This window comes from Lithobates pipiens, unplaced genomic scaffold, assembly GCF_037356315.1.
Source record: "Lithobates pipiens isolate NorthernLeopardFrog02 unplaced genomic scaffold, aLitPip1_a1.2 Scaffold_8, whole genome shotgun sequence".
In the NCBI taxonomy this organism is placed as follows: Eukaryota; Metazoa; Chordata; class Amphibia; order Anura; family Ranidae; genus Lithobates; species Lithobates pipiens.
Window position 1 is genome coordinate 174,051,226 of NW_027507903.1, and position 13,403 is coordinate 174,064,628.

Genomic DNA, 13,403 nt, shown 5'->3' on the forward strand with positions numbered 1-13,403 from the left:
TATGTTGCAGCTTACCAATGCTTAGATGTGGTGACTGCGGTTAGTTTTCTTTGTGATCTGGGCAAGCAAATCTGTTATTTATTAACTTCCTTTAACATATCAAGCTGTTCAGCAAAAGTGCCAGTTAGAGGGTTGAGACAAATGATTTAACACTTATAGCTGGCCATTGTAATGGCCCCTTTCATTTATGTAAAACCTTTATCTCAAAGGGGAATTATTACTGTAACTGCTTAAAAGGTGTTGGCTTGATTTCAGCTTTACTTGGTTATTCAAATTCATCTAAATCTGCTAGTACATCTAACACTACCCTCTCCACAGGTTGACAATGCTGCTATCCAAAGAGGTCTCTGTTGCTCCTTCATCTAGAGTATAGCCACCCCAAGACAGGAAGTTATTAAAATTGGGAGCCACCAGCTGCACAACCACACAGTATAATACCTAAATGATAAAGTAGATCACCAAAGGAATGGAAAACAGTGTAATAACTAACACAAATTTTAAAGAAGTAAAGCATGGAAGGTTGACAATAGGACGCAGAATAAGTTGAATAAATAAAGCCAGTTAATTGCAAACACATGCTTCCATCCCTATTGAAGTGAAAATTGGGGAAAGAGGAGGGGAAAACATTGGGACTTTAAATGAGGCCATGGCCTGGTAAGGTCATGTGTCTTCATCCCTAACTATATGAACATATTAAAATTGGGAGCTAAAGAGTGGGACTTTGAGCGAGGCACATGGCTGAAATGAATACAATGATAGAAAATGAAAGATTATTATCCTGTAAATAACATGGTTACAAATATAACTCCTATATACTTATATCGGCGTATAACACGCACTTTTTTCCCCTCAAAATCGTGGGTGCGTGTTATACGCCGATCCCCCGCAGTTCCTAACCTTCTCTGCGGCTTTCAGCCGAAAATAGCTGAGAACGCCCAAAAATAGCCGAAATCCGCCGAGAACGGGCGAGAGCTACCAAGTGCCGCCAAGATACACAGGACATCCGCTCTGTATCTCAGCGGCGCCATTTTTAAATAGCAAAGACACTGACAAGGCTGCAGATGACTGACCAGGCTGCAGATGACTGACCAGGCTGCAGATGACTGACCAGGCTGCAGATGACTGACAAGGCTGCAGATGACTGACAAGGCTGCAAATGACTGACAAGGCTGCAAATGACTGACAAGGCTGCAAATGACTGACAAGGCAGCAATGGAAGGCTGCAAATGACTGACAAAGCTGCAATGCAAGGCTGCAAATGACTGACAAAGCTGCAATGCAAGGCTGCAAATGACACTGACAAGGCTGCATTAATGGGAATTTAAATGCAAGTTTTTTCCCTTAAACTTCCCTCCTAAAAGTTTTTTTCTTTTCTTTTAAATTCCTTCGGAAACTTGGGGTGTGTGTTATATGTCGATAAATACGGTACATACAAAATAGAAATACGCACTAATCGTAGTGACAATTCCTTAAAATGGTAATAACATGATTAAAAATGGTATTACAGAGTCCATATGTCAAATTAAGTACAAGAGTAATACAAGGTAACATCAGCGTGGCCTATGACTTCCCTGTAACATGGTGTTATAACAGGATTATATAAACAATAAAATCTGTTAAAACTGTAGTACAATGGTACACGGCAGTTCTTAGCTCAACGTGTTTCCCCCTCCTCGCATACACTAGTCTCACTACACAGTCCTCCCACCCTTATTCGCAGATAATTTGAACTGCATTTACTGGCCTATTCACCTTCTACTCCCATTTTCACATGTTCATTTTAGGAGTCCTCTGCGTGCCTGTGATGGGTGTCGTTGAACAAGCCTCCTCAGCTCCCGACACTGATGCCTTTCGGTGGTCTGTGCTCCTTGCCTAGAGCTTCATATATACTTGTAAGTGATTTATGGGGGGGGGAGGGGGGCTTCGATTTTCATCCTACCCCTTTATTGATACAAGGGTATTTATCTAGTTGTTTATCTCCTATCTGCAGATACATTATGTGCTTTCTCCTGAAGAGCGGCACCAAGCCATGAAACGCGTTGAGCTAACAACTGCCGCATACCATTGTACTACAGCTTTAACGGATTTTAATGTTTGACATATGGTGGACTATAATGTTACTCATTTTTAATTATGTTATTACCAGTTACCGCTGTTTAAGGAATTGACGCTGCGATTAGTGCGTATTTCTATTCTGTATGTATATGGGAATTATGTTTGTAACCATGTTATTTACGGAACAATCTTTAAATTTCCACCATTGTACTAATTTCAACCATGTGTCTCACTCAAAGTCCCACCCTCTTGCGCCCAATTTTAATATGTTCATATAGTTAGGGATGGAGGCACATAACCTTACCAGGTCATGGCGTCATTTAAAGTCCTGTTTCCCCCTTCCCTTTCCCCAATTTTCGCCAAGACAGGAAGTGTGTTATTGGCCAGATCACCAAGTGAAAGAAAGAAAAAAAAAAAAGTCTAAAATATAATACAGCCAACAAATTTAAAGTGATTGTAAATCCTCAGCTTGTAAAACAAGCCACTCAGTTTAAAAAAGAAATGAAAGGCAAAACATTTGTGGACAGACAAATCATATATACACCTTTTTTTCTTATAAGCGATTATATACCCTCTGTTCTTAGCTGCATAAGAGCTGGGGGAAGTGAAACAGCAGCGCACTGAACTTCCCAGTGAAAGGCCGTGCAGGAGAGTGTTAGCAGAAGTCTGATCACTGAAGGATAGCATACTGAGTTTCCAGCACAGCTAGAGAATTAAACATGCTGTGCCTAGTGCAGTCATTTTTTTTAATAGAAAAGCAAAGGGACCGGCAGGAACACCAGGGATTTCACACAAAAGGAAGCAATACAGGGAGAACAGGATACCTTTTCATATAAGTACATGGTACAAGCAGGCACATATCGGGAATATGAAATGTTGGGTTTACATAGTCTTGGATTGGTAGGTTGCAATATATTTGTGTTTTTGGATTTAATATTGCCTTAAACACTAGACTCAGGAATTCCTCTGCGAATGACAATGTATTTCAGATACTTGTATGTACTCCATGTGTGAATACAGTGTTGTTTCTTAGCGTGTACAAATGTCTTGCGGTGTTAATTAAAGTATTCATTTTTAATGTGTGTTGTATTATCCACTTAAAGTGGAACTTTAGTCAGAAAATTAAGTCCTGCTAGATCACTTCAGGCTGGTCCCCTTTGCAGGTATAGCTCTGAAAATGTTCAGTTGCTCTCCATTTGTAGGCACTGAGTTTATAGAGACTGATCTTCTGACAGAATCAACCACTTAACCAGTTCCCAACCAGCTCACATCTATTTATGGTGGCAGAATGGCACCCCTGCCTGAAAACCCTGAATGGGGTTTCCTTGAAGGGCTTCCAGAGGGCGCACACCCATTGCAAGTAGCCGGCAGTAGCAATCAGCCAGCATGGGATTTATGTGTTTGTTCCTAGTAGAAGTAGAAACAGCAATATGTCTCTTCTCCTACTCAGTCCTATCCCCAGTTAGAACACAATGAGGGAACACATTTAACCCCTTGATCGCCTCTAGTGTTAACTACTTCCCTGCCAGTGACATTTCTACAGTAGGAAAAAGCTGCGCAAATACATTAAATTCTAAGTGCAGTGACAAATTATAGTTAATCACACCAACTGATAAACCCATATGGATATCAAAATTTTAAATAATAAATGAATATTAGATAATGAATAATAAGTGATAAACATCAAAACTTCAAAAAATAAAAATAATTGAGAAAAAACAAAAACAAAAAAACAGTTCAGTGAAGTGAATGAAAATCAATAAACGGCTCCTCTTGTGCAGACAAAAAAACCCCAAAAACACACAGATATTAGTGAGCCGCCACCACACAAAATAGGCGCTTACCAAAAAGGCAAGCAATATCAAGCCTGTATATTTGATCAGCTTCCAGACATCAGACTAACGGCAGCAGCAATTCACTGCGAGTACGCTGAAGACAAGCCAGGAGATCACAACTCGATAGATAGACCAACAGACAACGATCACGGTCCCAGGAAAATTATAAGAATCTCACCATATTGTGAATCCATTAAACGTTAATTTAAAGACAAAAAATTGCACTTACATTTGCATAAAAGATAAATTGCTCATAAAAAATGCCGGCCGGCTTGCACACACCCATCTACACATACGCTACATCGCGATGACGTCAGCACATCTGCCTCCCGACTTACGTTTTGTCAAAGAATGACTTAGTCATGGGGAACAGGCGACGCACTGACTCATCACTATAAATACAATCCCAGGCAACCAAGCCTTGTTGTGAATCATGGGTGGTGGAAACGGATTACCTGATTACAAGATTAGAAAAAAGTGGAAGTATTGCCTAAAATTCCCATAAAAAATAAAAATATTATATCGAATTCATAAGAATCCCAAAAAATATAATATAATATAATTATATATATATATATATATATATATATATATATATATATATATATATATATATATATATATATATATATATATGAAATACTAGAGGACGGGAACTTAATAGAACATTAAACAGTTACCGACATTAAACATCAAATGCGAACAAGAAATTCATTATTTGTGTTCACAGATATATCATGCCAAACACATTCAGTGGTAAGAGTGAAATTCCAGTGTCACCTAGTGGAACAAAAGTTAATCAATAACACTCTGACAATTCTAAATGGGGCAATCTCCACCGGTGCAATTTGACAACAGATAATTTACCCACATCGAAAGGAAGAAAAGAACCTCAAAAAAATAATGGCAAAAAAACAATGGAAACTAGAGGTAGCCTCCCAATTGACATCAATCAAAAAGAACACCAATCTATAGATGGATAACTGGAGACAGCTTCTCAATCACCATCAATCAAATGGCGCCAAAATAGTGCATAAATAATTCAAATAAAATAAAAAATAAAAATCTCATTAAAAAACATTGGCATATATTGACCAATGACCGTGCTTTGAACACGGTTCTTCCTGCCAAACCACAACTCTGGAAGAAGTATCATTAACAGATAGGAAAGATTTGTTTAGAGAGAGACAATCAAATGGTGACAGGATACCCTCTGTGTACCCATCACCACTTATTCTATCCAACATAGAAATGTGAGCAAACTCATGAAAAAACATTGGCATATACTGACCAATGACCATGCTTTGAACATGATTCTTCCTGCCAAACCTCAAGTCATTTATAAGGGAGCCTCCTCCCTTAGGGGTAGAACAGCGCCTAATGTTCTTGACCCTCCCCCCTTTAAATGTTTTTTTTTGTTGAAAATTTAACCCGGGTTCTACCAATGTAGGAGGTGTAGGGTTTGTTATTTGAGTGGTTGTTCACACAGAACCACCCATAAATTTACATCATCCAGCAGTCAGAGTTTGATATTAAGTAATTTGTCACATGCTCCACCGAGGGGGTCGTGTACCTGCTCCAGTGCCCATGTGGGCTGCAATGTGTGGGCAAGACCAAGTGGGCCCTCTTGGGTAGGCTTAATGAGCATGTGAAAAATATAATTCATGGCTTTCCCAAACATCCAGTCTTGATACACTACTTGGAAGTTCACAACGAGAATCCTGCCAAAACCATCTTCCTTGGGATTGAGGTGGTTCTTTGGTACGTGGTATCTCGAGACTTGAAATGCCTTTATTGATAATTCTTAATTTTGGGACTATATGTAAACTTGTTGTGGATTCTGAGTGGCTGTACCAACTAGATTTTTATGTATTTCCCTCGTCCAAATTATTATTATTTGTTTTTTTATTTGTATTATTTATGCACTGTTTTGGCACCATTTGATGGTGATTGGGAGGCTCTCTCAAGTTATCCATCTATAAATTTATGTTCTTTTTAATTGACGTTAACCTCCTTAGCGGTAATCCCGAGTCTGACTCGGGTTGGGAATTTCATTACAATAGCGGTAACCCCGAGCCAGACTCGGGCTTGCACCGCTCGATGCAGGGGAGACACAAGTAACGTCACTTACCTTGTCCCCTGGATCCAGCGATGTCCGCCGCGCTGTGTGATCGAGCCGTCCTGCGCTCGATTCACAGTGCCGAATGCCGCCGAGCTCCGTTCCCTGCGACGTTACGACGCACGGGAGCGAAGAACGGCGGCAAATTCAAAAATGTAAAAAGACACAAAAGACACACAGCACTGTAATCTTACAGATTACAGTGCTGTAGTAAAAAATACACACCCCCTTTGTCCCTAGTGGTCTGTGCAATCCCCTGCATGCACTTTTATATTATAAATACTGTTTTTTACTGCTTGTAATTTGGAGATTGTCCATAGCAACTAAAACATGTCCCTTTTTCATTTTTTTTTGGATTTGATTACATTATTGAATAATTTTTATTATTCTTTATTATATTATAAACTTCATCATACCCGGGATGTCTGCTAGACTCTGGTTTGAAGAGATTTCAGAGCGTTATTCCTAAGAATTACAGGACTACAAAATAAAAGCCAGATTTCCATGCAAAATAATTGTACCGCTTTCAGCACCTTATTCCAGACTGAATCATACCGCCAGGGAGGTTAATTGGGAGGCTACCTCAAGTTTCCATTGGTTTTTTGCCATCATTTTTGAGGTTCTTCTTCTTTTCAGTGTGGGTATATTACCCATTGGCAAATTGCACCGGTGGAGATTGTCCCATTTAGAATGGTCAGAGTGTTCTTACCTTTTGTTCCACTAGGTGACACTGTGGAATTTCACTCTTACCACTGAATGTGTTTGGCATGACATAGCTGTGGACAAAAATAATGAATTTCTTGTTCGCATGTGATGTTTCATGCCGGTAACCATTTAATGTTCTATTATGTTCCTGTCCTCTAGTATTTTCTATATTTTTTTGGATTCTTATGAATTAGCTATAATATATTTTTATTTTTTTATGGGAATTCTAGGTAATAGTTATTTCCACATTTTCTAATCTTGGAATCAGGTAATCCGGTTCCACCACCCATGATTCACAACGAGGCTTGGTTGCCTGGGATTGTATTTATAGTGATGAGTTAGTGCGTCGCCCGTTCCTCATGACCAAGTCATTCTTTGACGAAATGTACGTCGGGAGGCAGACATGTGGTCGTCATTGCGGTGTAGCGTATGTGTAAACGGGCGTGTGCAAGCCGGCCGGCATTTCTTTTATGAGCAATTTATCTTTTATGCAAATGGAAGTGCAATTTTTTATCTTGATAATAAATCAATGTTTTATGGATTCACACTATGGTGAGTTTCTTTTCATTTTCCTGGAACCGTGATCATTGTCCGTTGGTCCATCTATCAATTTGTGATCTCCAGGCATGTCTTCAGCGTACTCACAGTGAATTGCTGCTGCTGTTGGTCTGATGTCCGGATGCTGATCAAATATACAGGCTTGATATTGCTTGCCTTCTGGTAAGTGCATATTTTGTGTGGTGGCGGCTCACTAATATCGGTGTTTTTTTGTCTGCACAAGAGGGTCTGTTTATTGATTTTTATTCACTTCACTGGACTGATTTCCATTCACTTGACTGGACGTTTAAAAAAAAAAAAAAAATTTAGGTTTTGATATTTATCAATTATTATTCATTATCTAATATTCATTTATTTCATATTTTGATATCCATATGGGTTGATCAATTGGTGTGATTAACTATAATTTGTCACTTCACTTATAATTTAATGTATTTGCGCAGATTTTTTTCTATTTTTATGATTGCTGTGTTTGTATACATCTTACAAATTTGAGCTGCAGCCATTTATTATTTTATTTTTAATTTTAGCGTGGTATTCATTTTTTCTTTTTCACATTTATACAGTAATCAGTGCATTTTTATAACACTGATCGCTGTATAACTGTCAATGGTCCCAAACGTGTCAAAAGTGTCTGATCTGTCTGTCACAATACCGCTAAAAATCGCAGATCACCGCCATTACTAGTAAAAAAAAATTCCATAAATCTCTCCCATAGTTTGTAGATGTTATAACTTTTGCGCAAATCAATCAATATATGCTTATCGCAATTTTTTTTTAACAAAAATATGTAGAAGAATATATATTGGCCTTAACTGATGACAAAAATTTGTTTTTTAAAAACATTTTAGGGGATATTTATTATAGCAAAAAGTAAAAAAAATATATTGTTTTTTGTTTATAGCACAAAAAAAAAAAAAACACAGAGGTGATCAAATAGCACCAAAAGAAAGCTCTATTTGTGGGGGGGGGGGGGAAGGACGCAAATTTTGTTTGGGTACAGCATTGCATGACCGCGCAATTACCAGTTAAGGCAACGCAGTGGCAAATTGTAAAAAGTGCTCTGGTCAGGAAGGGGGTAAAATCTTCCAGGGCTGAAGTGGTTAAGGACTGCTCCACATAGATATACTGTGGCAGGGTGGCCCTCCTCCTACCTGTACGTGATTTCGTGCACACAATCTGGCGCACACCACTGGCAACTCACTCCCGCTGTGACTGGACACAGCGGGAGCCAATCAGCAGATTCTGCAAACACCATGTCCACCAATCATCAACAGGAGGGGCAGAACGGCGTTCTGTAAGAAAGGAAGATGGAGATTGTGTTTCTGCTAAGCAGAAATACGGATCTCTGTCTTCCTCCAGTTAAACCAATCCCCAAACATTTAGAAAAACTCCATAGGAGCACACTTAACCCTTTGATGGCTCCTGATGTTAATCCCTTCCCTACCAGTGTCATTAGTACAGTGAGAGTGCATTTGTTTACTGTATTGATCACTGTATTAGTGTCACTGGTCCACAAAAAGTGTCAATAGTGTCAGTTAAAGTGGTTGTAAACACTTACAAACCACTTTGACCTTAATCTAGGCTTACCTGTAGGTGAAAGAAATATCTCCTAAACCTATACGGTTTAGGAGATATTTACCTGAAGACAGCGGCGCGCAGGTGCACTGGGTAAGCCGCAGATCGCGGCGATAGGCCGCGAGTGTCGGCTCCCGTGCGCATGCGAGGGAGTGACGTCATCGCTGCTCCGGCGAATCACAGCGCTGGAGCAGCGAGACCCACCAAGAAGATGGACGCTCGGAACTCCAGGGGACAGCGGTGACTTTGCTGGCTCCTGTGTCAGGTAAGTGAAACATAATGGACTGCTATGTGATGCATAGTAGTCCATTATGCTTTACCTTTGCAGGGAGACAAAGAGGAAGTAAACCCCTCTGTCTGCAGCAATGCCACTCTTATGCTAAAAATTGCTACTCACCACCATTACTTGTAAATAAAATTCTATAAAAACTTCCCATAGTTTGTAGATGCTATAACTTTTGAGAAAACCAATATACGCTTGTTATTATTTTTTCTAACCAAAAATATGTAGCAGAATACATATTGGCCTAAATTGACGAATACATTTGATTTTTTTTTTATTGTATATGTTTTATAGCAGAAAGTAAAAAATATATAATTTTTTTTCAAAATTGTGGGTCTTTGTTTATAGTGCAAAAAATAAAAAACAGCAGCGGTGATCATATACCAAATGAAAGATCCATTTGTGGGGGGGGGGGGGGGGGAGGACACTACTTTTATTTGAGTACAGCATCGCACGTCAGTGCAATTGTCAGTTGCACAGTGCTGTAACGTAAAAATTGGATTTTTGACTTACCGTAAAACCCATTTTTCTGAGTTCATTGACAGACACGGCGCTTCATTATTCAGAAACATAGGGTTATATCGCCCCCTATAGGAGTAGGACACTAGGCAGAAAAAAGACTTGCCAATGCCTATGGGCAGTCCTAGGTGATATACACCCCCATCTCTGCTATAGGCCTTCAGTTTAGTAACAAGCAGTGTCAGAAGCATCAAAACTCCTTAGAGGGGTGGGTTCTGTGTCTGTCAATGAACTCCTTCAAGAGGGAACAGACCCTCTAAACAGCAGCCTGCAATACCTTGCGGCCAAAAGAAGAATGCGCAGATGCCAGCACATCCACGTTGACGAATTTTGTGAAAATGTTAAATGTTGTTAGGGTTAAGTGTGTCCTGAGGCGTGTTTCTAACTGTGGGGGGGAGGCGTGGCTGTGTGCGACACTGTCACTAGGCAGAACGGAGAGATGCTTGCTTACATTAGCAATCTCCCAGTTCTTCCTCCCCACGAGACGATCGCGGGTATCCCCGCGGCAATCGAGTCCACGGGACCCGTGATCCGACTCACGGAGGTCTTGACTGCCGCACAGGCGATGGCATGGCAGCAAATTTAAAGGGACGTACAGGTACGCCCATTTGCCTGTCCATGCCATTCTGCCGACGTACATCGGGGTGCACAGGTCGGCAAGTGGTTAAGCAGGGTCGTTAACTTCCGCACCTGGCTCTTAACAGACAGGCCTTCAAAACCAGTGACTGAAGGAGGATGAAAGACCAGCCCTTGGGACAGCAGAACCTCCCTGAGAGGCAGTTGCCAAGGGATGTCAGTGACCACGCGCACCAGGTCGGCGTACCAAGACCATCCAGGCCCACTAGAATGACCAGAATCCCTTCGGCCTCGATCCAGCTCAAAAGCCGCAGCAGAATCTTGAGAGGAGGCAAGGCGTAGATCCGACTATACCGGCCCCACAGGGCCACTAGAGCATAGTGACCTTGCCAGAAACCTCAGTACCACTCCATTAAGCCGGGACGTCAACAGGTCTACCTCGGGGGTGCCCCATCGGTGACATATCTGATGAGACATGTCTTGTGAAGGGACCACCACTAGCCGACTGAGGCAACCGACTGTCATTTTTGCCCATTTTCCACTCCTAGAATGCATATGCTGGCGAGGGCCGGGACAAGGCGTTCTGCCCACTGAACGATGCCTTAAGTGTCAGAATAATTCTGGACCAACAAATAGTACTTCTGTAGCCCTCTCAAACTCCATGCATAATGACGTAACAAACACACCTAGAGGGGAACCAGTTCATGAATATGCATATTCACAACCGTTTGAACATTATACCCCTCAAGGTAAGAATTATTCTAGAGTTCATAATAGAAGGGGGAAGAATAAGAGGGGGAGGGGGAGAGGAGGAAGTTTCCACCCTCCTGTTCAAGGAAGGGGGGGGGAACCTCTCCTCTCAGTATAAATCACCCGGCAATTGGAGAGATAACAGAAAACAAACGAATGGGGGTGGCCATCACAACCAAGATGGGCATCCCATTCCTTATAATAGACCGATTCCCACATATAATAGGTTTGAGCCCTTAGGGGAGCAAACCCCATACAATTGAGAGTTTTTTTTAGATCCATGCAGAGGACAGGGCCAAGTTCCTTTAGTCCACCAACCCAGTGAGGGAGAATGGTGGACACAACCACCACCTTTCCCCCCCAACGGGCAATAGCCCGGTGAGAAAAAGAAAAGAAAGAGGACATAGAGGGGGGAGGCGGACTCAAAAGACAGAAGCCACAATAGGCACAGGTATATACAATCTGAGTGGGGCTCCACTTGACCAGGATGAAATTAGGATTCTTGACCGGGGCCTTAAATTCGCCCGTTAAGAACCTAAATTCCAGACATATGTTAGTCTGCAGAAATATATGAGGACTCTTAATATGAAAAAACATTTATCGCATCCGGGTAAGAGTACGGCACAAGTAATAGGCGATCATTCCAAACTTCAGAATAAGTAAATTTTTAACCCTCTCAATGTTGAGAACAAGTTTACGGAAGTATTTAAAACTATGGTTACAAGGGATCTAGAAGAGCTTAAGGTTAAAAAGGTAAAGGACCCTCTGTATATCAAACGTGGTATTGAGTCTCTTGCTAAACGCAGAGTTGGTTATACGTCCCGCGGACAAGGGGGATGATTAGTTATTCTGAGTAAGGAATACTATGAAATGGATCGATTAAGTGATGTTGACACTTATAAAGTTCTTAATAGAGACCCCATGTTATCCTTTAAGGATGAATTACATTCGATCATTGAGGATGGGAAAGAATTTTGACTAAGAAAGAAGCAGCATATTTAGATCCTTTATTCTGCAGAACCCCTATTATATACTTTCTCCCAAAAATCCATAAAGATAGTGCCAACCCTCCGGGGAGGCCTATAGTTAATGGGATCGACTCCGTTTCGGCTAGACTAGGGAAATATATCGACTCCTTTCTACAACCTTTGGTATTTAAGACCCCTGCCTTTCTGAAAGACACTAAACATATCATACAAGTTTTGGAGAGGTTACCATGTTTTATGTCAAGTATTTTGATTACAGGGGACATGAGTTCATTGTACACTAGCATAAGACATGATGATGCCATGAAGGCTGTAGAATGGGCTTTATCATCTTCTACTCTTTCTGGGAGACATCAGGAATTATTGCTGAGTAGCTTGGAATTTTGTCTCAATAGAAATGATTCTATTTACAGACTAAGGGGGTTGCGATGGGTGCACGATTTGCTCCCAGTGTGGCCAATTTGTTTATGGCCCACTGGGAGGAAGAGGCCATTTTAAAACATCGACCCCCTGAGTTTGTTTGTTACCGAAGGTTTATACATGATCTGATCCTAATCTGGGAAGGGGAGAGAACAGTGTTGGATGTTTTTATCAAACAGCTGAATATTAATGATAAAAATATATCCTTCACCTGGAACATCGGAAATGATAGAAAAGTTTTCTTAGACTTGAAGATCAGTAGGGGAGCTGATCATTTTAGTCTATGTAATTATTTCAAGCCCACTGATCGAAATGCCTACATTCCCCTGGGGAGTTGCCACCATCGTTCATAGTTATGCAATATCCCCAGGGGACAATTTATTAGACTTCACCGTAACTGTACTCGAGGAGAGGATTTCTTACAACAGTCTGAGGTGTTAGCCTCGAGATTTGAACAAAAAGGTTATGATCAACAAGATTTTCAAAAAGAAATGGAGAATGATCGATCTGTCTACCTTGGTCTCCGATCAGAATCGTGATACAGGGAGAGATGAAGATAACTTCAAAATGATCCTTGATTATAATGTTCAGTATAAGAAATTTGAAAAAATAATCCTAAGGAATTGGTCTATTTTAAAACAGGATAAAATCCTTGGCCCAGTGTTACCAGTGCGTCCCCAATTTATTTACAAAAGAGCTCCAACGCTTAGGGACCGCCTTGCCCCAAGTATTCTTAAGAAAATAGATTTTTTTCATGTTTAGAAGGTTTTTATGCGTGTGGAAGGTGCGTACCTTGCAAACATGCAAAGGGGAACCTTAAGAAAAGGAAGAAATTATTGGCATCTGCTACCAACAGAGAGCATGATATTAGACAACTTATAACTTGTGACACTATTGGGGTGGTATACATAATTGAATGCGGGTGCGGGCTTCAATACATCGGGAGAACATCAAGGCCCCTTCATGTTCGTTTAGCTGAGCATATTAACAACATAAAGAAAGGCCTCACCACGCATAAC

At 40.8% G+C, this 13,403-nt stretch overlaps 1 protein-coding gene across 8 annotated transcripts in view; it reads right to left on the reverse strand.

Moving 5' to 3' along the window:
• The window catches only part of SRPK2 (SRSF protein kinase 2), a 267,215-nt gene that overhangs the window by 26,517 nt on the left and 227,295 nt on the right, over positions 1 to 13,403 (reverse strand). The window lies entirely within an intron of this gene.